Source organism: Fukomys damarensis, unplaced genomic scaffold (genome assembly GCF_012274545.1).
Source record: "Fukomys damarensis isolate Sample0158 unplaced genomic scaffold, DMR_v1.0_HiC HiC_scaffold_24, whole genome shotgun sequence".
NCBI lineage: Eukaryota > Metazoa > Chordata > Mammalia > Rodentia > Bathyergidae > Fukomys > Fukomys damarensis.
The window spans coordinates 5,415,630-5,438,781 of NW_022900936.1; the positions used below are offsets into that span (position 1 = coordinate 5,415,630).

Below are 23,152 nucleotides of genomic sequence, written 5' to 3' on the forward strand. Positions count from 1 at the left end.
TCTTCCCTCCTTTCTTCTTTCCACATAGTCTGCTTTTAATTTTTTACAGCTAGTTTGAGTCCCTGTTGATTCACATCGGGATTTTGAAGACAGAGCTACAGAGGTGACCAAGTGCTATGTCATGGTCACAGGGAGGGTAGATTTGGAAATTGCCAAATGCTTCCCCTGAAAAACAAATCACTAAAAATACCTCCTTAAAAAGACAACTACCCTCGCTGTCCATACCATAAGAGCAAAGTCATGTCATTGTGGACTTTTTGGTAACGGGGTCAGTGCATGGCTAAACAGTTATTTTGTATGAACTCGGTTACACTACAGGCCTTGCGTGTGAGTCATAATCTGTGTCAGTTTTTCCAGCGTCTTTTGGGGGAATTCCCTTCGAAATTACAACTGGGAGTGTGAGCTATAATATGGTGTAGGAATTTAGAAAACATTCATGATCCCAAGCAGACAGGGCCAATGACAACAAAGCCATCTCTGCATCCACCAAAAAGAAATATACAATACAAGTTAGTGTTTCGCTCCTTGGCTTCATTTGACTTGCTATGATTTTTGCATAGCATTTTTCTACCCATGTCTCCGTTTTTTGATACCGGGGATTGAACTCAGGTCCTTGCTCTTGCAAGGCAGGCCACCGAACTGTTGAGCTAAATCCCCAGCCCTCTACCAATGTCCTTTTAGTTAGTGTGAGCACGGTGAGTATAGAACCTTGCCTCAGGAACCCAGAATTCAGGGAAAGTTGGCTGTTCCTTGGACCACACTCAGTGAAGTCGAAGAAGCGCCGTTCTGCTGAATGTCACCCTGCTGCAAATTCTTCGTAGAGTAAAGGATTGTGTCATACACTGGTGTCCTCAGGAGGGTCCCTGGGGACAGGGGCACCTCAGACCGTGCATGTGAGGATGACAGTGTTCCAAGAAGCCTTCCCAAGGCAAGGAGGCCCAGGAAAATGGCCTTTATTATTGGACTTTAAAAGCAAAACTGTCTTCCCATCTTGTTATGTTACAATCATTGAGGCCTCTTTAAAAGGGAATCCTGATACTCAGAAACAATACTGCTTTGCAGACAGAAGGTTACCCTCATCAGTGGCAACACTGTTTCAATGGAATCCTCTCTTAGTCCCCTCTCTGTTGCTATTAGGAGATACCTGAGACTGGGTAATTGATAAAGAACAGAAGCTCAGCTCATGGCCCTGGAAGCTGGGAAGCCAGAGAGGTTGGGGCCAGCTTTGCTTGAGGGCTTCTTTCTGCATCAAAACACGGCAGAGGGCACCCCTAGGAATGCCTTTCGTCTCAAAGGCACTGTGGGTCCCTCTTCTTCTTCTCACAAAGCCACTGATGCCATCCTGGGGACACCACCTTCCAGACCTCATCTGATCTGAATTCCTGCTCAGACTCTTCCTCCAATCCCATGCCCGATGGAATGTCTGCTCTCCTAATCCCTCACCTTGGGGTTGCATTCTGCCTGAGTTTTGGGGGGCGCTCAAACTGTAGGATTCCGAAGGCCAGGCGCTGCACTTGCCCTTTTGCTGGTTTGACCTCTACTCGGGGCCGCTGTCACCTCCGCCCCAGTGGGTCCAGGGGGAGAGGAGCCACCCCACCAAGGCTGGGTGAGATCATGGGCGAGCCAGCGGAAGGGGCTGTGTCTCCCAGCTCCCCTCTCTGCAGTGGGTGTTTCTGTGGGCGCCTGGCTGGGAGTCGTCGCCTGCAGGGGGATGAGCATCATGAGGTAGGAATCCCCCGTTGCTAACCGACTCACAGCTCGGGGCTGTGTTCTTTTCTCCTCTTTGCTTGAACTCTTTCCGAACACATGGCGGACACAGAGAAACAGACTTCAGCGATTCCTTACTAACGGGATTCAGGAAGCTTTCCAAAGGCCCCTCGAGTGCCGAACGTGGCCATGAAGAGGTACACGCGGGCGAACTGGGGTTGACTTCTGGGCTTTGAGGCCGCTGTTTCTGTAGTTTGGCCCATCGGGAGAGGACTAGATGGAGTGGGTGCCCTGCTCCTCAGAATGCCCGGTCTGCGCTGCCCTGCCATGCTGGTGCCCTTGGGAGACAGGCTCGGGTGCAGGGAAGGCAGGGCGGCGTCCCTCCGTCCACTCAGACTTGCACCCCTATTTGTTGCAGGTGAGGCTCAGGGAAAGCGTGTGAGCACATAGGGTTTGTCTAGAACAATGTTTTTGTTCCCCTCATTTGGTGCTTCAGTCCTGAAACTACCAATTAGACCATCCCATAAATCCTCCAACATAGGTAGCAAAACCTAATTTTAGATTTCCCGCATCCTCCAGTGTCCGGTCTGATTGCTACCAGTTGGCGAGAGGCCGGGGCTAGAAGCAGACAGTTCGCACTGCACACTTGTTAGAGCTCTCTGCGTACGGTGGGGCTTTGTCTTGATTCCTGGACTGCGGAACTTCTGATGATAGCGGTGGCTGAAACCCCCTGAGCTTTCCTCGGTTTGTTGTAACGACCAGCTCCGACGCGCAGGGCGAGGACCCCGGGCACCGAGGGGAGGACGAGGCGGGAAGGGGGGGAAATCGGCTACGACTCCAGCAGTTCAGAAGAGGCTGCGAGGGAGAGAGTGTGGTGCTGTCTTAGCTCAGTGGTGCCTGACCCGGAAGGGGTGAAACCGTGTTTGCTGAGACGGCTCTGCTTTTGGAAGCCTCCACCACCCACACCCACGCCCACCCTGAGGCTTCACACCCGGACCCATGGAGGAGGTCGTGTGGGGCTCCGGCAGGGCCCCGGTGTCTTTTGAGAGGAACGTTCCTTTGGCGGAAGGGAACTTTGTTCAAAGGCTGGGAATGGTCTGTGGTAGCAGGAAATAGATTTGCTTTCCCCTCCCCTTTTCACAGCTCCTACAGTCCTCAGAGTCTCCAGAGCAGTTGTCTTCTTACGCTACCAACCTGTAATGTCTGGGTCCCCTTGGTGGCTTCAGGACAGGGCTGCTTCATTGGAGTCAAGGATTGGGACTTTCAGCCTGGGGAGATAGCAGAGGGGCTGGAAGTGGAAGCCATCACCAGTGGCTCACGCATCAGTGGATCCCACCTATGTCAAGAAGGGTTTGGAGAACTGGATAACGAAACGCCTGGAGGGTCCTGCGCAGGAACTGTCACCGCTGGCCTTGCCTGTGCTGCCCCTCATCTCTGTCTTCTGTAATATCCCAGATGGGTCTCTTCCACCCCTCCCCCGTTCCCTTTTTTCAGGGCTGAAACGGAACCCAAGGCCTGGAGTGCGCTGGGCACGCCCTCGACACTGAGCTGTACCCCAGCCAGATAATCTCTCGTAGTAAAGCAGTAAACACTAACACAGCGAGGGAAAGGAAGGATGAGGCAACTACAGCTCTGCCAGCTCAGCCTCGGTGCCCTCTGGGGAACTCACCTGTGTGAAAAGTTTTCCAGTCAGTGTCTCTTCCTGCCGGCCCCCTTCAGCAGCCCCACCCCTGGGCCAGTGACGCTGGAATTTGAGGACCACTGTCACTGCCTTTGGATAGCCCCAGCCCGGGGCGGGGGCTGATTTCCTGACGCTGTTAACAGAGCGGCTTCCTGCATGTCCCTCTGGCGCCCCTGGAAGGAAATTTAGCAGGACAGTTGGCACACGGACCATTGTCCCAGGGGTGTGCAGGGTTCAAGGCAGCTGGCCTTTGCATCGATGAAGGAAAGGCAAAACTGAGGGAAGCTCTTCTGTACTCTGAGGTTTGGCAGGGCGTGGTGTACCCCGAGAACCCGCAGGTGAAAGTGGGGTGCCCCAGTGGGGTGTGAGGTGAAATCTGCACGAGCAGTGTCAAAAGGTTTATAACTGCAGAGTGACTTCCCTGTACTGTGCATTCCAAACTTTAGAAGGTCATGCCAGTAATCTGTTCATCATGAAAATTAAGAACAAAAATATTTAAAGCATTCTGTACTCAAGACATGATGCCTTCTGACAAGTAAAGCCTTTAATTTCAGAATAGTAGCTAGTCTATTCTGCTTTTCCTCCTAAGTGGGCTGTGTTTCACATACATTATGTCTGCCTAATAACGCACCAAAATAACTGTCCTCGTCCCTCTGTATACACACAATACAAGTTGCTTTCACGCCATATTACTTTACAACAAGTATGCCGTTGTTTGACCCTGATGCCATAGATCTGTCTATCCAGTTCCTTCAGCAGGGTGTTTAGAGGGTCTCCAGTTTTTTCTGTCATCAAGCAGGAGTTCCCAGTTTTGGGTGCAGGAGTTCTTGGTATTGGTGCACAGGTCCTAGCCTAGGCCAGTTAAACTGGGCTTTCCCGGGGTGCAGTCAGGCATCATGTTCCCAGATGTCTCCAGGGTTGGAATCGCCGTCACAAACCAGGCTGCAGTTTCCCAGACCGTGTTCTGTTCTGGAGCGAGGAATTATGGGATCAAAGGTATCTGTCTACAGTCTTTTGGCATAGGTTGCAAAGCACCATTTAAAAAAATGTCATTTTCCCTTTACGTTTTCAGGCTTTTGAAAGGTAAAGGATGAGAAAAACTAGCCTGTGCTTTTGGAGAAGAGCTTTGTGTAATGTTGAATAACTGCACTGATGTGTTCGGCTTCATCCTGTTTGTTTTGTTTTGTAGCCTGACCCTGTTGGTAAGATGACCCAAGGGACTGGGGTGCTGTTCTCCTGCCTGACAGGAGGTAGTGCTGTCCCTTATATAAGGCACTGATCCCACTTACCGGGGAGCCGCCCTCACGCCCTAATCCTTCTCAAAACCTCCCAGTTGTAATATCAGCAGATGTTAAAATTTACCTGTGGCTTTTGTGGGCCAGGCTGGCAGCCTACCGAGCACACAGGGGCTCCTCAGAGTGAGCTTCACATCTTCCTCAGTTTCGTGGTTGACCCTTGGAGAACTGCCGCTCGTCCATTCGCCCTATTGGTTATTCACTGTGAACTTCCTCCACCGGTTTCATCACGTTTCTGACTGACTTTTCTCGTAGTATTACCTGTACACAGTTGTAAAAGCCAAACAATTTCTAGACGTATAATGAAAATAGCACTTCTCCACCCCCGACCTTCCGGAAAACCCACTTGCCCAGCGGTCTTGCCTGGCCCCCAGGCTCTTCTCCTGCAGTTTAGCTCCATAGTTGTAAATCACAGCTCACGAGCTCTCCATTTGCTGTCGATTTCCTACTGAGGGTAGAGGAGAAGTTAGCCTGTGGCCTCCCTTTGTCTCCTATTCCGCATCGCTCCCAAGTGGGTGGACGGTAATGTTGGCTAGATTCCCGAGCGCTTGCCACACCCTCAGAACTGTAGATTCTCTTGCTCCTGGGCTGGCCTCCCTGCTGCAATCTCTTCCTGCGCCCCGGCCGCTGGTGTAGCCCCTGTGTCAGTGGCGGCAGGGGCAGTGAGCGCATGCTGAGGGACATGGCCCTCAGGTTTGGGGGGGCGGGGCTCCTGGTCTTTGGAAAGGGTTTGCTCCCCTGGGTGCTTTCTCACCAGTCTGGGTATCCTGAGGTGTCACTGTGCCCTGCCTGCCTCATTGTGTGGGGTGCTCAGCTTTACGAGCTGTTCCTGCCCTGCAGTTGTGGCAGGATATTCTGTTCCATTTCTTTGATATTTCCTCTTTCATTTTTTGTATGCTCTTTTCTTGGAACTCTCAGATAATGAACCTCCTCCTGTTTCTTTTTTTCAAAGCATCTTTTATTTATTTATTTATTTATTTATTTATTTATTTATTTATTTATTTATTTATTTTTTGGTACCGGGGATTGAACTCGGGACCTTGTGCTTGTGAAGCAGGTGGTGGAACCACTGAGCTACATCCCTGGCCTAAAGCATCTTTTATTTAAAGAATGCATTATTTGTGTCTACCTCTAGGATCTTAATGATAGTTTTCCTTCCTACTCCTGATTTATCTCTTTCTGTCTCACGTATTTTCTTAGTGTCTCTTGGTTGCTTTTTGGTCATTGGCTTTTCACACTGAAGTTCTTCTTACAGGTCTGGTGGTCCTTGAATGTCTAAGTTCACCTTTTGGTCACTATAACAGAATACCTGGGAGTGGGTACTTCTGAGATAAAAAGGTTTATCTGGCTGCCATTTCATGAAGGGCCGTCAGAGCATGCTGCCAGTGTCCTGGCTGTGTGTTACAATGTGGCGGAGAAGTGGGAAGGGAAGTAGCCTGTGTTGAATGGCTCGAGTGGGTGGTGGCCTTACTTTGTAGCAGCCTGTCCTCCTCACAGCTAGCTCACAACAGACCCACACTAAGTCCTTCCGAGGGCAGGTCCCCACGACCTATGACCTTGCACTGGGCCCCACTTCTGACAGTTTATAGCAAGCTAAAAACAGCACAGTGACTTTAAACTATGTTTGTCATTCATGTTATTAATAATTAAGGGATTGATAATACTAACATATTTATAACTATTATTTCCTGGGATCCTGTACACAATGCAACAGTTGTTACAGCAACCTTGCAAGAAGGACATTGTTATTCTCATGTGATGCAAGGAAAGAGGTGTTAAATAACTTCCCCGGGACAGGCCCCCACAGTTCCCTGTCTGGTTCCAGTGTGTGTGCTCTTTCTGCTGCACACCGTGGTATCTTTAAAAAGAAATCAGGCCCAAGTGCCTGGAAAGACTTTCTAAAGACTCACATTTTGAGCTTAGTGAGGGATCCGTGTGATGGTTTCTTCAGCTGCCAGTCAAGCGAGACAGTGTGCTATCTGGCAATTTGCAGTTGGGTCATTTTCTTTTTGACTTTGGATGAAGAGGCATGCAGACAGGCCTAGTGATGATACACACAGAGACACAGAGACATGAATATCTTGACACCCACACAGAGGTGTCAGGAGCTGGTGGAGCCTGGGACCTAAACCGGAATGAGATTCCGCACTATGCTTAGCCCTGAACACAAGTAATGTAGTAAGAAAATTACTCACCTGAGTGCCACAGGCAAGAGCTTAAAACTCAGATGGCCCAGCAGTGCTTAATATTTTTCTGTAATTGATAAATCCCAATAAAGCTCATCACTCTTTGCTAATACATCCTGTACTCCGCCAACTTCAGCAAACCCTAATGGGGAACAGAAGCAGAAGCATCTATGTAAAAACACTAGGTTAAGGCGGACGCAGCCTACGGAGTGGAAAGAAATGGGCTGCAATTTCTCCTCATACAGAAAATCTTCTCATGGTAGCCTTTATGAACTGCAGAGGCCCAAAGAGGCTTTCCCAGGAAATTAAGAATAGAGAGTTTAACTGAGCGAGACCCTGCAACACACACACACACCGCCCATTGGTCACCCTCCTCAGATACTGAAGAATAAGACTCACAGTCTAACAGCATGCGATGAGGTGAGTTGTAACAGGGTTCGCTTACTGGAAGAAGGGCTGGGATTAGCCAGAGTGTAGCTTAACTACAGCACCTGGCTTATAGCCAAAGACTTCACCATAACTGACCACTCTGAACCAATAATACTGGTTCATAAGCCAGACATTTTAAACAACCTAGCGTAGTAAATCAAAACCGTTACCTGAACAGAAAAAATGCAGGAGACAGAAGTTTCCTAAGAGTCCATAAAGTACCACAGGGGAAGAAGCAGTGAGAGGCTCTTGGTCTAGGTCTCCGCTGAGTTTGGGGTCCCAGCGGTGCCCCCATCGTGTGGCATCCCACAACTACTTCCCCTTCTACGCGGCTCTATTCTCTCCTTGTTTAACGTCTCATAACTTAGGGTCCACCAGCTTTGCGAGTAAATTGTGCAGTGTTTCCCTCTTTTCTTTTCTTACTGCTTACTAAATCCCTTTGAGCGAACAGTTGCTTTCTTCTAAGTAGGGAGCCAGTCCCGACTGTGCCCAGGAAGCCCTGGCCTCCAGAGATGGAGCCCAGGAATCCAGGCTGGAAGAACTCATGGAGCCCTGTCGTCTGCAGCCCTGGGAAAGACGGAGCCACGCTTTGTTCAAATAACATCATTCATAAGGCCCAAGAAGTACCCACCCGCAAAGGGGAACCTTTGGCACAAGCCAACTTCCTGGCCCTTCTTTCCCTACTCCAACCCCGGCCATACCCACACCTCCTCTTTCCCTGGGGACCAGAGTGACAGCCAATGGTTGGTCTGTTCTGTTCACATCTCCCATGAGAAAGTGGAGGGAATTCACCCTCGCCCAGCTCCTCGTCTCCCCCATCTCCTTTGACCTCAGTGGCTCTGGGATCAGCCACCTTTGAAAGTACATGGTGGCAGCTAGAGGGGACGGCTGCCACTGCCACCCAACCTAGATCCACAGATCCTACCTTGGCACAGAAAAGGTTGCAAAGTGTGTGTCGTCCACATTCTATCTTATATGCAGTAATTGTGCTTTAAAAATATCACAATAGTCTGGGAGGCTGAGGCAGGAGGAGCACAAGTTTGATCCCAGCCTGGGTGACTTAGTGACTTAGCCAGACGCTGTCTTGAAATAAAAAATAAAAGCCTGGGCATGTAGCTCTGGGTTCAGAGCTTAAAATGGTACTTAAAATGGTAGTGTTCCAGGTCTTGAGGCCTGAGGTAGGAGCTGCTGTAACAATGGAGCTGAAGAGATGATTTAAGAAACCTCTGGGGCGGGGCTTCTGAGGTCAGCACACCCTCCTGAGCTGGTTCCGGGGCTAGTTTTGCTTTTTCAGGCTTAGGGTGTGAAGGACTTTTTTTGAGGCTGCGGACCTGGCAGGAAACAGAAAATGCGGAGCAGGGGGTAGATATGGAGAGAGGGCCACGGGTAGCTAGAAGTCAGAGCCCGCGTGGAGCTCCTGCTGTCATCGCGAGATCTCTACTGAGACTGGAGGAGGTAGTGGCGGGAACATCAGGTGCACATGCGTAGTGAGGCAGTTACGGAGGATTACATGGACTGTGTCCAAAGGAAAGTAGTAAAAGGGAGATCGAAATCGGGACCGTGCAGCATAAAAACCTCCCCGGGCGGTTAGCTCGTTGGTCCCAGCAGAACAGGACATACACAGCAGCGGCAGAATGTGCAGTGAGCACTAACAGCAGTTTCTCTGGAGCGCTTTGCGCAGACGAGACGTGTGGGTGCCCCATCTCACCTATCCTTCCTGATTCCTTCTTTCCGAGCCAGATTTCGGTGACCCACACCGGCCTGATTCTCTCTCTCCTCACTGCAGGGATGGGAAACTGCGGCTTCGTCTGGAGTTTCTTAACCAGAGACCATCTTCGTGGGAGGGAGGAGTGGGGAGCCATGTTGTTTTGAGGGTGCTGAGTCTTTCCCCTGGGGATGGGGCTCTAGGTAGCAGAACTTCTGAGGGTCCACTGCGAAGACAGGCACCCGGAGCAGTAACCCCATGGCCCAGCTGCCTCTGCGGCCAGGGTCCATCCAAGTGACTGCGTTCTGGCCAATGGGAATGTGCTAAAGAGCCACATGACTGTTCTGGCCAATGGGGACAGTGCTGAAGGGCCGTGTACAGCTTCCAGGAAGTATGGCTGAAGGGAAGGCAGAATTTTCAGGAAGAGTCTCACCTGGAAAGGGAATGAGCAAACCTCCTGTTGGATTGCTGATGTGATGACTGGAGTTGGAGCAGCCCTCTTGGGTCACAGAGAAGCTATGTTGAGATAACAGAACTTCAAAACAGAGGCTGGGTCTCTGATAATCACACCAGGCCTTATCTGCCTGTTTTGATATAATTCAAGCTGTTTTTATTGAAATATTGCTTGTTGTGAACTATAACATACATGTTACCATTTTACTTATTTTAAAAAATATAATCCAGGCGCGTCAAGCATAAAATTGTACAACCAGCACAACTGTTATTTCTAGAACTCTTTTGTCATCATCAGAACAAAAGTTCTGTATCCATTAAACAACAACTCCCCATTTCTCCTTGCCTCTGACCCTGGAAACCTCAGTTTGACTTTATAGTTGTGTGAATTTGCCTATTCTAGGTGCCTAATGAAAGTGGAATAATACAACATTTTTCCTCACATGACTGCCTCATTTTACTTAGTGTAATTTTTTCAGGGTTCATCTGTTTTGTGGCATCTGTCAGGATGCCATTCCTTTTTCAATGCCAAATAATACTCCATTGTAGGTATGGACCGCATCTTGTTTATCTGGTCACCCGTGGATGGACACTCAAAGGTGTTCCCAGGTTTCAGCTGCTGTGAATAATGCTGACATACAAGGATCTGTGTGAGGCCCTGCCTTCAGCACTGTGTGTAGATTCCCAGAACTGAATTATTGGACCACACCGCATCCTCCAACACTCTCCTGGAGGCAAGCACGGTGCAATTGAGGTTACAGCCTACTGAGAGGGACAAGTCTGATATCACAACCACAGTTTACAGTTTTACAAACCCTTCTTGATTCTGTACTTCTCTCCACATGGACAAGCAATATCTTATCCCTGCAGTGTTTCATTCTTCTTTGTCATCATTTGATTTATTGTGATTGTCACATTCAAAAAGGATTTGGCTTTTTTTTGTTTCACTTGGATTCCAAACAGTATTTCATTCTGATAACTTCTTTGGTCTGCTTCAATGATTTTTATCTGAGATTATTCTAACTAGTCACTATAACATCAATGTTGTTGTTGTTGTTGTTATTATTATTATTATCATTATTTGAGACAGGGTCTTACTGTGTGGTTCAGATTGGCCTTGAGCTCACTGCATAGCCAGGCTGGCTTCAAACTTGCAGCAATCCTCTTGCCTCAGCTTCTTGACCTGGGATTACAGGTGTTCATCACCATGCCTGGATGCCGACACTATTAATAAGTAAATGCGGAAGCAATCAAGAATACTTTGCCATAAAGGACAAGGCAGTGCTTGCATCCCAGGACCAATTCTAAAGTGAAGCATTGCTGTGAATACCATTTCAGTTGAGACTGGGAGAGACCAGATGACTTTGCACATTTCAGAGTGTGCTGTCTGCCTCCCACTGGTGACACCTGAGAGTGAGACTGTTTGGTGAAGGCCCCCGAGCCAGCACTTGGAAGAGGATGATCCCAAAGGAAGGTGCCAGAGAGCAAGGCTGTGCTGATACAGACAGGTGGGGTTTAAAAGGCTGACAATCCTGAATCACTAAGGACAAATAGACCCAATCACTATGTTCTTCAGATTAGACTTTTTCCTCTAAAAGGCAAACTTGTATTTTTATAAGCTTTTCATTTTGATTTCTTAGTCACTTTCTTGTTGCTGTGACACAATACATTATACTGACAATTTAAGGAAGGGTGGGTTATTGTATGTCACAGTGTGTGGAGGTTTCATTGCATGCTCAGCTGGCTCCAAGGCATGGTGGCATTGGTGGAAGGGTTGAGTGGAAGAGAGCTGCTCACCACCACATGGTAGACAGGAAGGAGAGAGAGAGAGAGAGAGAGAGAGAGAGAGTAGGAGAGAGAGTAGGAGCTGGAAACGAGACATACCCTTTGTCTTAGTTACTTTCCCCATTGCTAAGACAAAATACTTGATAACCAACATTAAAGGAGGAAAGGTTTATTTCATCTATAGTTTGTAGAGGTTTCAGTTCTTAGTTGGATGGCATCAGGGTGGCATGACAGAGGGGCATCACAGAGGAAAAACAGTTCATGGTGGGCAGAAGACAGAAGGCAGCAAAGAAGCAGCAGCAGCCCTGCCTTCTTTCTGTTGCTTTATATCTATCCAGGCTACCCACCTTTTGGGTGGTGTCACCCACCCATCATCCACACCCAGAACTATGCCAAGCCAATCAGTGGACTGATCTAGTAATCACACACTCTGGATATCAGCATCACACACTCTAGATCCAGCCATCCCTGAAAAGCTGCACCTATGACCATGTGAAGCACTAGGGGGACAGCTAGACACAGCCATAACCCCTCCCAGGCCACCAGACCCCACCTCCTAAAGGCAAGTCAGCTATGAGCTCCTATAACCCAAGCACCTTCTACAAGTCCTACCTATGAGCCCATGAGGCTCTTAGAGGACTCTAGATATGAGCCATACAGCTCCCTGTGTGTGTAAACTTGAAAATGAGTAATCTGCTTATAAGGGTTGAAGAGCCAGTGCTTTTTGGATAATAATGATTATGTTTCAGGACAACAGCTTCATCCAGTTGTAGACACCTATATTCCTGGAACTTGGAAGGCTGAGGCAAGAGGGCTACTGGGTAGCCTGGGCTCTGTAGCAAGTTCAAGGTCGTTCTGGACTAAGTACTGACACTAGATTTCTGCCACCCCCCCAAACCCTCAAAGGATGCAGGTGGGTGGGTACAGGAAACAATGTACTCATTCCTCAGGCAGGGTGACATGTTGTCCTCTGGGACAGGGTAGCAGGCTTTTATGTGTTTTAAATTTCATTCATTTGTTCATTTAGTATTCTCAAAAAACATCTTCCATATACAAGGCTATTTGCTAAACTCTGGGATATGAAATAAACATATTCTATGAAAAGAAGTACAGTTCAGGGGGAGACAGTGCACGCCCACAGCACTGTGGTGTGTGCGCGGAGGACTGTGACGAGCAGTGCCCATGGTGCACGCAGGCTCTGCAGTACGTGACGTTGGAGGTGCTTTGCGCAGATGGTGTGAAATAGCGAATCCGTCCGTGTTTCATCGAAGGGGTGCTCCTATTATCCCTGGCTACAGAAGAGGAAACTGAGGCACAGGACAGCCGCGGGAGTTGTCCAGGGCCACAGACTGGAGAGCACTGCTGAGATCCAGGCCAGGCGGTCCCACTTGGGGTCCGTCCCCAGCTGCAGCCCTGATGGACACTGACAGGCGCTCCAGGAGGACCAGAGAGGGTCTCAGCAGGACTGGCTCCCAGCTAGGCCGTGGACTGAGTCTGAAGCAGGACGGGTCAGTGGACGTGGGAAGGACAGGCAGTGTGTGGGGTGGCTCACCTGTCCCCGGGCTGGACCACAGGTAGTGGCCAGGGGTGGCCACGGATGACCCTGAGAATGGGAGCCAGCGGCCAGGGCACACAGCGGCTTCCTGGGTGCTCTTCGCCAAGGTCTCAGGTACAGCCGCAACGATGGCAAAGGTGGACACTCATGAACAGTTTCCTTGTTCAAGATTGCTCGCATTGGTGAAGTGACTATTACAGCTCTGAGGACCCCGGCAGCCGGCTCCCAGGTGGGCACTGAGGAAAGTCCCTGCCTTCATCACCCCGACTGTCCCCACACATGGTCAGCTCCATGTGCACTAAGGCCACACTCGGGGTCCCTCTGTATGGGGGCAGCAGCTCACCCTTGCCCTGTGGAGTCTGCAGAACTGAGTGGCCACAGGGCCTCCTATCTGGCTAGTAGGCATCTGTCACCAGGCTCCTGCAGTCTCCAGAGACTCGCTTAGCTTGGTGACTTGGTGTCCTTGAGCTCTCTCCACTGGGGCAAAAAGTTTCTTTCACGTATTAATCAGCTTTGCTGCAGTAACAAACAGCCCCGGAAATCTCAGTGGCTTGTAATCATGGTACCTGCATCCCACCTGTGGACTTCCTGTCAGGGCAGCTGTGCTCTGTGGGTTGTGTGTGCCTCATGTCCTGGATCACAAGATAGAGAGGCTGCAGCTGCAGGGGCACAAGTCCTGGGAGCCTGTGATTCTCCTGCCTGGCCCTCTGGAGCGAGCACACTTTCAGTGTCCCCACCTCACTGGGCAGCAAAGCCCACAGCGAGGTCCACAGTGAGTAGGGAGCAGCAGAGGGGACCGGGACAGAGGTCTGTCCTGGGTCAGAGTGGCTGTGGGGTCCGTGTTCAGCTGCGTCTTTCCATGTCCCAGAGCCTCGCATGTCTGAGAGGTGACACACGGAGGTCATCGGCCACGCCAGCCCCTTGTGGGTGGGAACGTTATATTGGTGTGGACTTGGCATCCGTGACTTCATGTTTACTGAAAGCTCAGTCCCTGATCTGTGAGACAATGCAGTGTGCATTTTAAAAGGTGTAAAGCCAGTGTCATTTTCAAATTTCAGTATCGTTCCTTCCTGAGCAGACAGGCTAGCTGCAGGGCTGTAGAACTTGTGTGGGATTTTGCAGTTAGAAACCGGAAGTCATTTGAATCGTTTGTAGGAAAATGGGTGGTGCACCTTAAGATCATAGTGGTAAGGGGACATAAGTCAAACACACAAGCTTAAATATCGCATGGCTTCTCTTGTATGGGAAACCCAAATTATAAATAAAAAGCAAAATAAGGATAGATAATAGGACGCAGGGAGGTAGATCTTTTTTAAGTGGGAAGGGAACCAGGAAATGGACGGGAGAGAAGGGAAGGGATGTAAAAAGAAACAAAGCTGTGTTATGCACATGCAGCAACTCCCCACGTGGAATGCAATCATCATGCACTGCAAACATGGGCCAATAAAAATAGAAATTAAAAAAAAATCAAAAGTCAGTTTTGGCTGTCAACACGGGCATTGCATTTGGTCCCTGGAGATATAAACAGGAACAAAAGAATGAGTCATTCTACCACATAGCCTCTCTACCTCCAGACCCAACCAAATAACCAAACCCACAGCCGGCCACAAAAAGCCAGACCAAACCACAGGGCCACATGGATGGGGAGGGGCCCCTACGGGGCGAAGACGCCTGCAGCGAGCGCCTGGATTCGGGTTTACAGAGGGAACGCAGCCTGGGTGCTTGGCTGGCGTCTGAGGGGTTTCAGTGGACTTTTCACGGCAGCATCTGCTGCTCCGACGGAAAAGTTTCTGAACTGGAATCCCGTGGAGCACCGTGAGGTCGTCGGAAGCTGGCAGGCGCTCTGCAGCGTCTCCTTTTCTGCGGGGACCGAGTCGAGCCGTCAGACCCTCGCCGCGGTTTGCTCCTCCGTCTGTGTGGTGTTCTCATAGCAACAGTGACGAGTGGCCTCTCCGGGTAGAAGCAACGCTCCTGGTGTCACAGAGCCGTGGCAGTGATGCTCCCTGAAGCAGCCCCGTGAAGCCACGCGTGTGGCAGTAGCTCCACCAGCTGATTGGTGAAGCCGCGAGGCGGGTAATAAACTCTGGCCCTGTAGATGGCGCAGCGTGCGGAGCCTCCCGAGGTGGACTCTCAGATCCATGATGCTCCTAAGGGTGCTGGAAATCTAGGGCTCCACTGTGTTTCTTTTGTGGAGATCAAGGGGCTGCAGCTTTAATTAGCTGCCAGGCCGGGGAACGGGGTAGACTGGGGTGGCAGTGAGATTACATGAGAAAGTGAGTGGGAAGAAGCCGGCAAGGAGGCAGAGAAAGGAGGAAGGCGAAGGCATGCAGCTTTCTGCAGAAGACGCAATGCCCAGGGCTCTGGGTGCTCTCGGTGACATCCTGGGGTAGGCACGAGGGAGACGGCAGCCCCGTCCTGTAGAATCCAGGGAAATGCATGGCCGTGGACCCCGGTGGCTGAGTTTGACTGGATTCACCTAGCTCATGTTCACCCGTCCAGCTCTGCTCAGTGTTTTGGGTCCCTCTGCACTTCCTTCCTCAGGTGCCAACCTCCGTTTTATGACGCACCTGCAAATCTCCAGAGCTGGGTCCTGTCTTTGACACAGGTGACTCCGGGGTCCCAGCCGCCCTGGGGTAAGTTTGAATTTTCTTCTCACTCAACAGTTGATGAAGTGGAGGCACAAAGTTGTAACTCGAGCAACGTCCTGCTGCTTGGAGGAGCCACCGCAGGCTCTCAACTCTGCGTGCGCCGTCTCCCGGCTCTGAAGGTGATGCTAGGGTGTTCTGAGTATTGTGGAGGGGAGGCCGCCATTGCTGGGGGTTTTCATCACCTGGGGGCCTTTTCTCTAGAAGGGCTCAGTGGTATCCATTTCATCAAGCTGTATTTTAAAGGGTTTTTTCCCTTCTGTTTCCCCAAATGGCGGAGGCTCACCCACCTGTGCCCTCTTAGGGACCTTGCAGTTGTGCGTGAAGGTGTCCCATCCAGGTCCAGACCTCCGGCTGAGTCCCAGACTCCGTCTGACCGGGCTGCTTCATGTCTGTCATCTGCTGCTTTATCCTGGTCTGTTGTCGTCTTCAAGGCAGGCCAGCTTAGAGCCCTAATGACTCCTGCGTCCCTTCCTCCCTCTCCTGGCCCAGGCCCTCCGCTGGAGGTGGCTTCGGCCCTATTTCTGCGCATGCTGCAAGGCTGATGTCCTGACACAGAGCTGCTCACTGGCCTGGTTCCTTGCTTGGCTTCCAGCTTCGCGCCGAGGCTGGGTTGTTGCAGTTTATTCTGCCAGTTCCCACGTAGCTTCATCTTCTTTTCTAGAACCTTCTCCTTTCCCTTCCCCTTCCTCTTCTTCTCCTCCTCCTTTGTTTGTGGAGGTGCTGGGGATGGAACCCAGGGCCTTCACTCTGAGCCACATCCTCAGCCCATTTTAGTTTTTTGTTCGACAAAGGGCCTTGCTGAGTTGTTAAGTTGCCCAGGCTAAGCTTAAACTTTCCATCCTCCTGCCTCAGCCTCCCAGAGTGCTGAGACAGCAGCAGGCACCACCATGCCTGGCTTGACCCTTGTACTTTTTAACCCACTGCACATGGTCTTGAAGATAGAACTCCCCTGGCCCTGCTGACAAGTGGACAGAAGCCTGGGTGAACGGTGCCCATCCATTCTTTCCAGCGCTGTCCTGGCCCAGGCCTCTAGGGTTTTTCCTCTGCTGCCCGTCCTATGGGGGTAAAACAGGGACTTTCTGCACCTCCTTATGCTGGAGTCAGATTCCTCCTGCTCTGCCTCAGCTGTGGGCTGTAACTGAGCCACTTAGGAAGCAAAGGCGAGGGCTCCGCTGCGCTGGGACTGACACAGACAGCAGCAGTGCACAGACCGCCTGCGGGAGCTGTCAGTGCTGAGAACAGAACGAGCTGCGTCCTCGGACTGCGCACTGTCCGCGAGGGCTGACCCTGAGCTGGGGAGGGTGCAGCCAGCCCGCTGTGTCAGAGCCTGGGTTCAGCACCGCGTTCTCCGGATGTCGGCCTGGGCTGTAGCGTATGCAGCAATCCCGACCCCGGGCAGATGGTCGCCTGCCCTCCCCACTGGCCAGGGAGAGGCTGGCCAGGGATCAAGCAGGTCTGTTATGGTTGGAGGAGGACTGGGGAGGAAAATGTGCACCGTGCAGAGCTGAGTTTCCCTGTGAGCAGCTCTTTCCAGCCGGAGTTCTCTTCACTTCTGTCTTCCCGCTGTATTTATGGTTCCATTGAATCTGAGGGCTGGGAGGACCTTGAAGTCACCTGTGCTTAAACTCGTGAGGGGATAAGGGACATTTGCTAACACGGCAGGGTGACTCAGGGGTGCACATCACCCCAGGCAGGGTCACTCTGCATTGAGTTTGGAGAAGCAGCACCGATGTGACTCTAACTTAGGCTGCTTTGCTGCACATTCAGGCCAGTGACTTTCCGGACACCCTCCGGATCCCTCAGGATCTGTGTGGGTGAACCACGGGGAGAAGGCTGCTGTGGAAATCACTGGGGAGCCTTTGGATCTTCTGAGTAGTGGCATTGCTGGGATTCTTTGGCTTCAAAAATGTTTCGGAAGTCAAAACCGAAGTGTGTTTAAGACAAAGCTCAACGCTGAGTGGTGTGCACTCCAGGCTCAGGCGCATTTCCTCCAGGGAATGCTTATGTTAAAACGAAGGGCGGAGTGTGGACACCCTTTCCTCCTCAGTCTGGATATTCCCTGCACTGACTTAGTGCTCACTGAAAGAAACTGGCGCCTGCCAAGGATCCCTCGCAGGCTGACAGAGCTGTAGGAGAGGTCTTTATTAAAAGCCCCGTGGCGTGGTGGCCCGCTGGGCCAAAGGGGACAGAGGAGAAGGCGACGGAGTGGGAAAGGGGCTTGGTTATATAGTGGGTGACTGGTGCAGGCGGGTTGGGTCGTGTAGGCTGCGGGCAGCCACTCAGGGGTCACTCTTGGACATTGATTTTATACGGACACCCTTGTTCGCGCACCAGTGTTATTTATGACGGGTGATGCGTGAATGGAATCTTTAAGGTGAAGAAGGAAGTTATTCATCAGGAAGGCGGCTGCCATTCCAAGGCACTTATCTTGTACTCACTCTTTCTGGACGCTTGTTTGCCCATCCCATCCCACCCCACCCCACCCCATCCTGGACATATGCTGAATATGCACTGTGCACCCAGCATTGTGCTAGGCATTGGCGTCTACGTGCTTATGGTCAAGTACCAGCAACAGTCTGTGCCCTTGTGTCTCCTTTCCGCTTTATAATATCCATCAAAAGACTTTTCCTGGGCTCAGTTCAAAGGCCTGCCGAGTTACTAAGAAGTAGCAGTCACTTTGAATCTTAACACTAATCAGTCACTCGCCACTCACCTGTCCAGTAAGTGTTTGCGAGCCCGCTGGGTACCAGCACCTTGCCACACGTGAGGCAACCCGAGAGGCCACACAGATGGGACCAGAGTGCCAGGGCAGAGGGAGCTGTGGCCAACTCTGCAGCTCCCCTTGTGCCTCCTGGCTCTGCATCCCTGGTGTCACTTAGGTAGCTTGCAGCTGGCCACGAGGGGGACGTTTATACCACGGAAGCCGACAGTTGCTACACACAGAGCAAACAACCCCACACCCTTTCACCCGCACACTACATCGTCACCGTAGTGATAATCAGCAATCACTGTTTGCTTTCTGCAGACCACATGCTCTGCAGACCCCTGTGGACATCTGTGCTTCTCCCCCTGCGAGGCAGTCTATTGATTAGGAAAAGAACCATAGCCAAGCTCACCCAACTGGTGGATGGCAGAGCCAGGCTAGAACCAATGCAGATTTAAATAAGGCCTGTGATTTTTCCCCCTGTGGCCCATCACCTCTTTCCCAAAGGCCTTCCCCACTGCAGAACCCTGTGTCTCAGCAGGTCAAGGGGCCTGGCCCATGCAGAATGAATGTGGGAATCTGAGGCCCTGTGTGAGGCCCACTGGGTAGCATTTTGTTCGGACAGTCACTGGATCCAGAGGGACCATTCAACACCTCGCAGGTGATTTCATGGCAGCTGATGTTTTATCTCGGTTAGCTAGAAGCAGGTCTCATGGCCAGGTGCTGGTATTGGCAGTTTAATCCCACAACGGTTATTGCTTTAGTGAGGCAAGGGATTAACTGGATATCCATGTTTTCCTGGTGAGTTCTCATAGTGCTGGGTAAGTGTGTCTCTAATAATGGATTAGCATTTATGTGCCTCTTAATAAAAAAGTTTCTAGGACCCTTGGGGCGGACGTGGGAGGCCTCAGGCTGGCGGTGATGTGACTGACACTAGTGAACGACAGTTAAGATTAGAAGACTGCAGACGCCACTGATACTCGCTTATTAGTCCCGGGGGCTCAGCGTCCCGAAACAAGTTGGCCATTTGTGACCCTCCCAGCACCCACCAGGACGGCAGTCTGTCCACTGTGGACAGTGTTGGTTGGAGTAGGTCAGAGGGACAGGTGAAGAAGCACTGGCCAGGATGCTAACTTGTTACCACCCAAGATGACAGCAGCCCGCAGATGCATAGCCTGCTTTGTCTGCTGATGCCTGCATTTGGGGACAAGGACACTTGGGAGAGGGTCCTTATAGAATCTCAAGAATGGTAAGCTACTGCTGGACAGCGGGAAGGAGAGGAGGTCCATCCTTCCTTCTAGGATAGTTCTCCCTTCTCGTGGAAATGTCATCAGGCAACTAAGTCCCAATTCACAGATGCACCCACTAAGCCCAGCAGGGACAAGAGCTTCACGTTTTAAATCCTACTTGGTTCCGAGGGGACGAATGTGGGCTGTAGCTGTGCAGGTAGTGACCATGCTAAGTTTGGTTTAGGAAACTAAGTCTGGCCAAAGGGCAGCAATTTCTGTTTTTAAGTGCTTACTGTCATCTGTGACTTTATTAAGTCATCTTAAGTAAGTTCAGCTGTGTCCCTCAGTTCCCTGGGTGGATGCATTGATGCCAAGTTTGTGACACCAACCCAACTGTGCTCTCGAAATGTAGTTTATGACTGGATGTTTTAGTTAAACCGATGAGAAACAGTAAACAAATGTGAAGTCGGGTTTCAGTGGCCCCTCTGGGATGAAATTGTACCTTGGTGCGTAGATACCACCTGCTGCTTAGAAATGTCAGAGAAAATAGCCATCCTGGGTCCTTGTTGTTGGGGGTTGTATTTTTCCCTGGTGACGCGGAGACTCTGAGAATTCTTTAGACAAAATGGAGGATGAAGGAAGCAAGGGAATGTTTTTGGAAGGCCACGGAGGGCTTAATACCACAAGTGCATGTGATGTGAAGGAAATCTGCCCATCACACAAGATGCTTCCTTTCAGAAACTAAATATGTCTCTTTTGCAGATGGGAAGGGGCGAAGGGATGGTGCCAGGGGTGGGGAAGGGGAGGAAAAAAGAACTGACGTGTGTTATGTAATGCACCAACTCCGCTCAATGAACGTCACCATTTTGTCCTGCCGACATGGACTGATAAATATAAAAATGGAAACAAATAAAGGTGACATGTAGGAGTCAGTATGAGGATGGAAACTTGAGCATATTTCAAATTAAAGGAAAATATCACAGTTTTAGTAATATGCTTCCATAAAGTTATTTCTGTTATTTGATCTCCCAAAAGGAAGAAAATGAAGAGGGAGAAAATGAACCTACATCAGTTTCAAGGTTTTTCACGAAAATTGTTATGGTCCCGTTTAAACAATATGTAAAATGTTTCCAGACATCTCATACCTGTAGAATTCTTCATGGTAAGGACATGGCTAGATCTAAGGGATGTTTTGTGTGATTTTTACCTAGCTGGTATCTGCAGTAGTCATGGAAATGTCCCTCACCTTTTTCCTCCTCTTGTGAGCTTCGGGGTGTATCACTGAGGTGAGAAAAAAGTGATTTAAAGTGTCTCCAGCTGAAGTTATTTTATTTTAAATCATGGCCATCAGCATGGTGACTCAGGAGAGAAGACATATGACACCCTGTTTTTCCTGCCTAGCACTAAGTTCATAAACTGGAAAATGAATGTGACCTCTTGTGTCCCCTCCTGTCCCCCCGTGCTGTCCTGGACTCCCAGAGCTCAGAGTCCAGCTCGTTTGTGGGTACTGACCACGTGAGTGTGCCTGCCCCAGGTCCTCCGTCCCCCCCCCGGGGGGGGACTGGTGGAGCCCAGGACCCGCTCTGGGAGGCTTGGTTCAGTGGGGGATGCAGAACTGAGGCAGTGGACAAGCAATGGTCGGTGCAGTCTCCGTGTTTCTGGGGGAGAAAGTTCCAACGTGGACCAGCCAGTGACTTCCGAGGCGAAGGAGCGGCGAAGAGGCCAGGGCAGTGGACTCTGGCTGTGGTTTGGAGTCTGTGTGTTGCAGGGTTTTGAACCTGAGGGCGACGGGAGCTTGGTCCGGGGATGGCTGCCCAGTTTCGTGGCTGCAGCGTGGACGGTGTGAGGAGCGCAGAAAGTGTGGAGGGACTTGACCCCACATGGTGGCTTGTCCCAGGTGAGTTGCTTGGCCTGGATTTTATCTTCCGGTCACACTTTGGATGTGTGGCCGCAGAGATGGCTGAGGAAGAAGCCACCGCGATGGGCCTGAACAGTGGAAGGGTTTTCCCTCTGGATTCCACCTGCTGCGACCCGGCTGGTTTGTGGGGGGCAGCGGTAGCTTCTCCAAAGCCATTTTGGTGGGAACACAGTGGGAAACAGTGAGGAGGCCACCCTAGCTCCTTCCTCCATGCGGGGAGACGCTTTTGCCCTCTTTCCCCATCTCTCCCAGGCCTGGTCTCCTGGTGTCCCTGGCCAGGGCAGGCAGTGCCGTTTCCTCTATGGGTCACAGAGCTTGCCCTGGATGGAGGGATGTGGGGTGGGCTGGTGTTGTGTTGCACGAGAGGCTGCCAAGGCACAAGTTCGAGCTGTGTAGTTGCAGGAGCAAGAGCGAGGGAGGTTACTCGAGGCTTCCTTTCTCTCGATGCAGAGCACAGGGGTTGCTCGTGCTGGTACAACCACACTCCATTCTCTCCTGCTTTGGTCTGCAGTTTCCATAAACTCTAAGGCCCTCAGATGTCCAGGCTGCAGGCAGAGAGTGAGGTGGGAAGGAGCCCCATCGACCTGTGGGAAGGCAGTCTGTGTCGACGGGCCCTCTGTTTTGTTGGTCACACGAGAGGCCACTTGCACAGATGCCCACATGGCCCTGGGCTGGGAGTTGCATGGGAGATGTGTGCTGTGCACTGCCCTTCATATAGCTGTGGCTTGAACTTGGAGCTGCTTTTGTTCCGTGCAGACAAGCATTGCTTTGCAGGTGGGAGGAAGCTGTGCATCAGCTTCCCGAGGCTGCCTGCGGTGTTGGAGCGCTGTGCACCTTTGGGTCTCCCGTCCCTTCTTCCCAACCTGCTTTGTCCCCACAGGGGCGGTCCCAGCCAGAGCCAGGGCCCATGGAAGTAGAAGCTGTGCTGGAAATGACTGTGTGGGGCTGAGTGGCTTCTGTTTCCTCTCATTCTGTTTATCTGAAATGCACAACAGTCCAGTTGTAATCCAAAAAAAGCCTGTGTGCTCCCGGGCCAGTTTAACTTGTGCGAACGCCTAGAAATACAAAGTCCTTTGTGTGTTTTCCTTCCTGGCCCATCTCCTCATTGTCTTTCTGGTCTCCAGACAGGGCTGTATGTTCCTTCTGCTCTCTGTCCTATGTTCTCCTGTCCTGGATGTGCCACAAATTACATCTGCACATACGTGCACACACGTGTGCAAATGTGTGTCCTGTAAATATGTTCATTTTGCATAAAAGGCGTTGCTCTCCACACGTCCTTCTGGGATTTGCTCTTTCACTTGACATTACAGTTTTACAACTCATGCATGTGGATATGGGCAGATCTGTGTCATGGCCTGATCTTCATGGGGGTTTGGTTGGTTCTAATTATTTCATAATTTTCTCTCACTGATTCACATTTATTTATTTATTTACCTAGAAGTTATTTTTAAAATTTTTCTTTTATCATTACATTACATTCCTTATGGGAAGCTGGTGCACGTACTTAGCATGTGCCTTGGAGCCAGCCAACTATGGACTGAAATCTTTACAAGCTATAGGCTGAAATAAACTTTTCTTTCTTAACCTTGTGTGGTGTTTTGTTCCAGCTATGAGAAAAGTATCTAAGACAGACTTTGGTACCAGGGAAGAGGGATCATTGCTGTGATACTACGTGGCTGTGTGGTTCAGAAGCCTTTGGAACTAGCTTGTGGGAAGAGTTTGAAAAGGTTTGGAGATGCTGGCTGAAGAAGCAGCCTTGAAATGCTATAAGCTGAATTAGATAGGAGACTGTTCAGAGCTCAGAAGACCAGAATGCCGGGATGAAATACCCAACACTTACAGGCAGAGCAGCATAGC

The 23,152-nt window shown here is 50.7% G+C and overlaps 1 protein-coding gene and 2 long non-coding RNA genes across 4 annotated transcripts in view; 1 reads left to right on the forward strand and 2 right to left on the reverse strand.

The window, feature by feature from the left end:
* Positions 1-23,152, forward strand: part of Erg (ETS transcription factor ERG) — a 213,808-nt gene that overhangs the window by 14,021 nt on the left and 176,635 nt on the right. The window contains exon 1 of one of the 2 annotated variants that reach the window (XM_033768084.1): positions 15,488-15,563. The exons of the other annotated variant lie outside the window; for it this stretch is intronic. The gene's annotated coding sequence lies outside the window, so the exon portion shown is untranslated. Of the gene's footprint in view, positions 1-15,487; positions 15,564-23,152 lie in introns of those variants that run through there. 2 annotated transcript variants of the gene reach the window in all.
* Positions 1,134-4,941, reverse strand: LOC104870785. Its single transcript, XR_782619.2, has 4 exons — positions 4,751-4,941; positions 3,377-3,561; positions 2,902-2,975; positions 1,134-2,562 (listed from the first exon to the last, which is right to left on the reverse strand). It is a non-coding gene; the product is annotated as an uncharacterized LOC104870785 (long non-coding RNA).
* LOC104870784 lies at positions 5,049-8,336 on the reverse strand. Its single transcript, XR_782618.1, has 4 exons — positions 8,224-8,336; positions 6,879-7,011; positions 6,594-6,724; positions 5,049-5,131 (listed from the first exon to the last, which is right to left on the reverse strand). It is a non-coding gene; the product is annotated as an uncharacterized LOC104870784 (long non-coding RNA).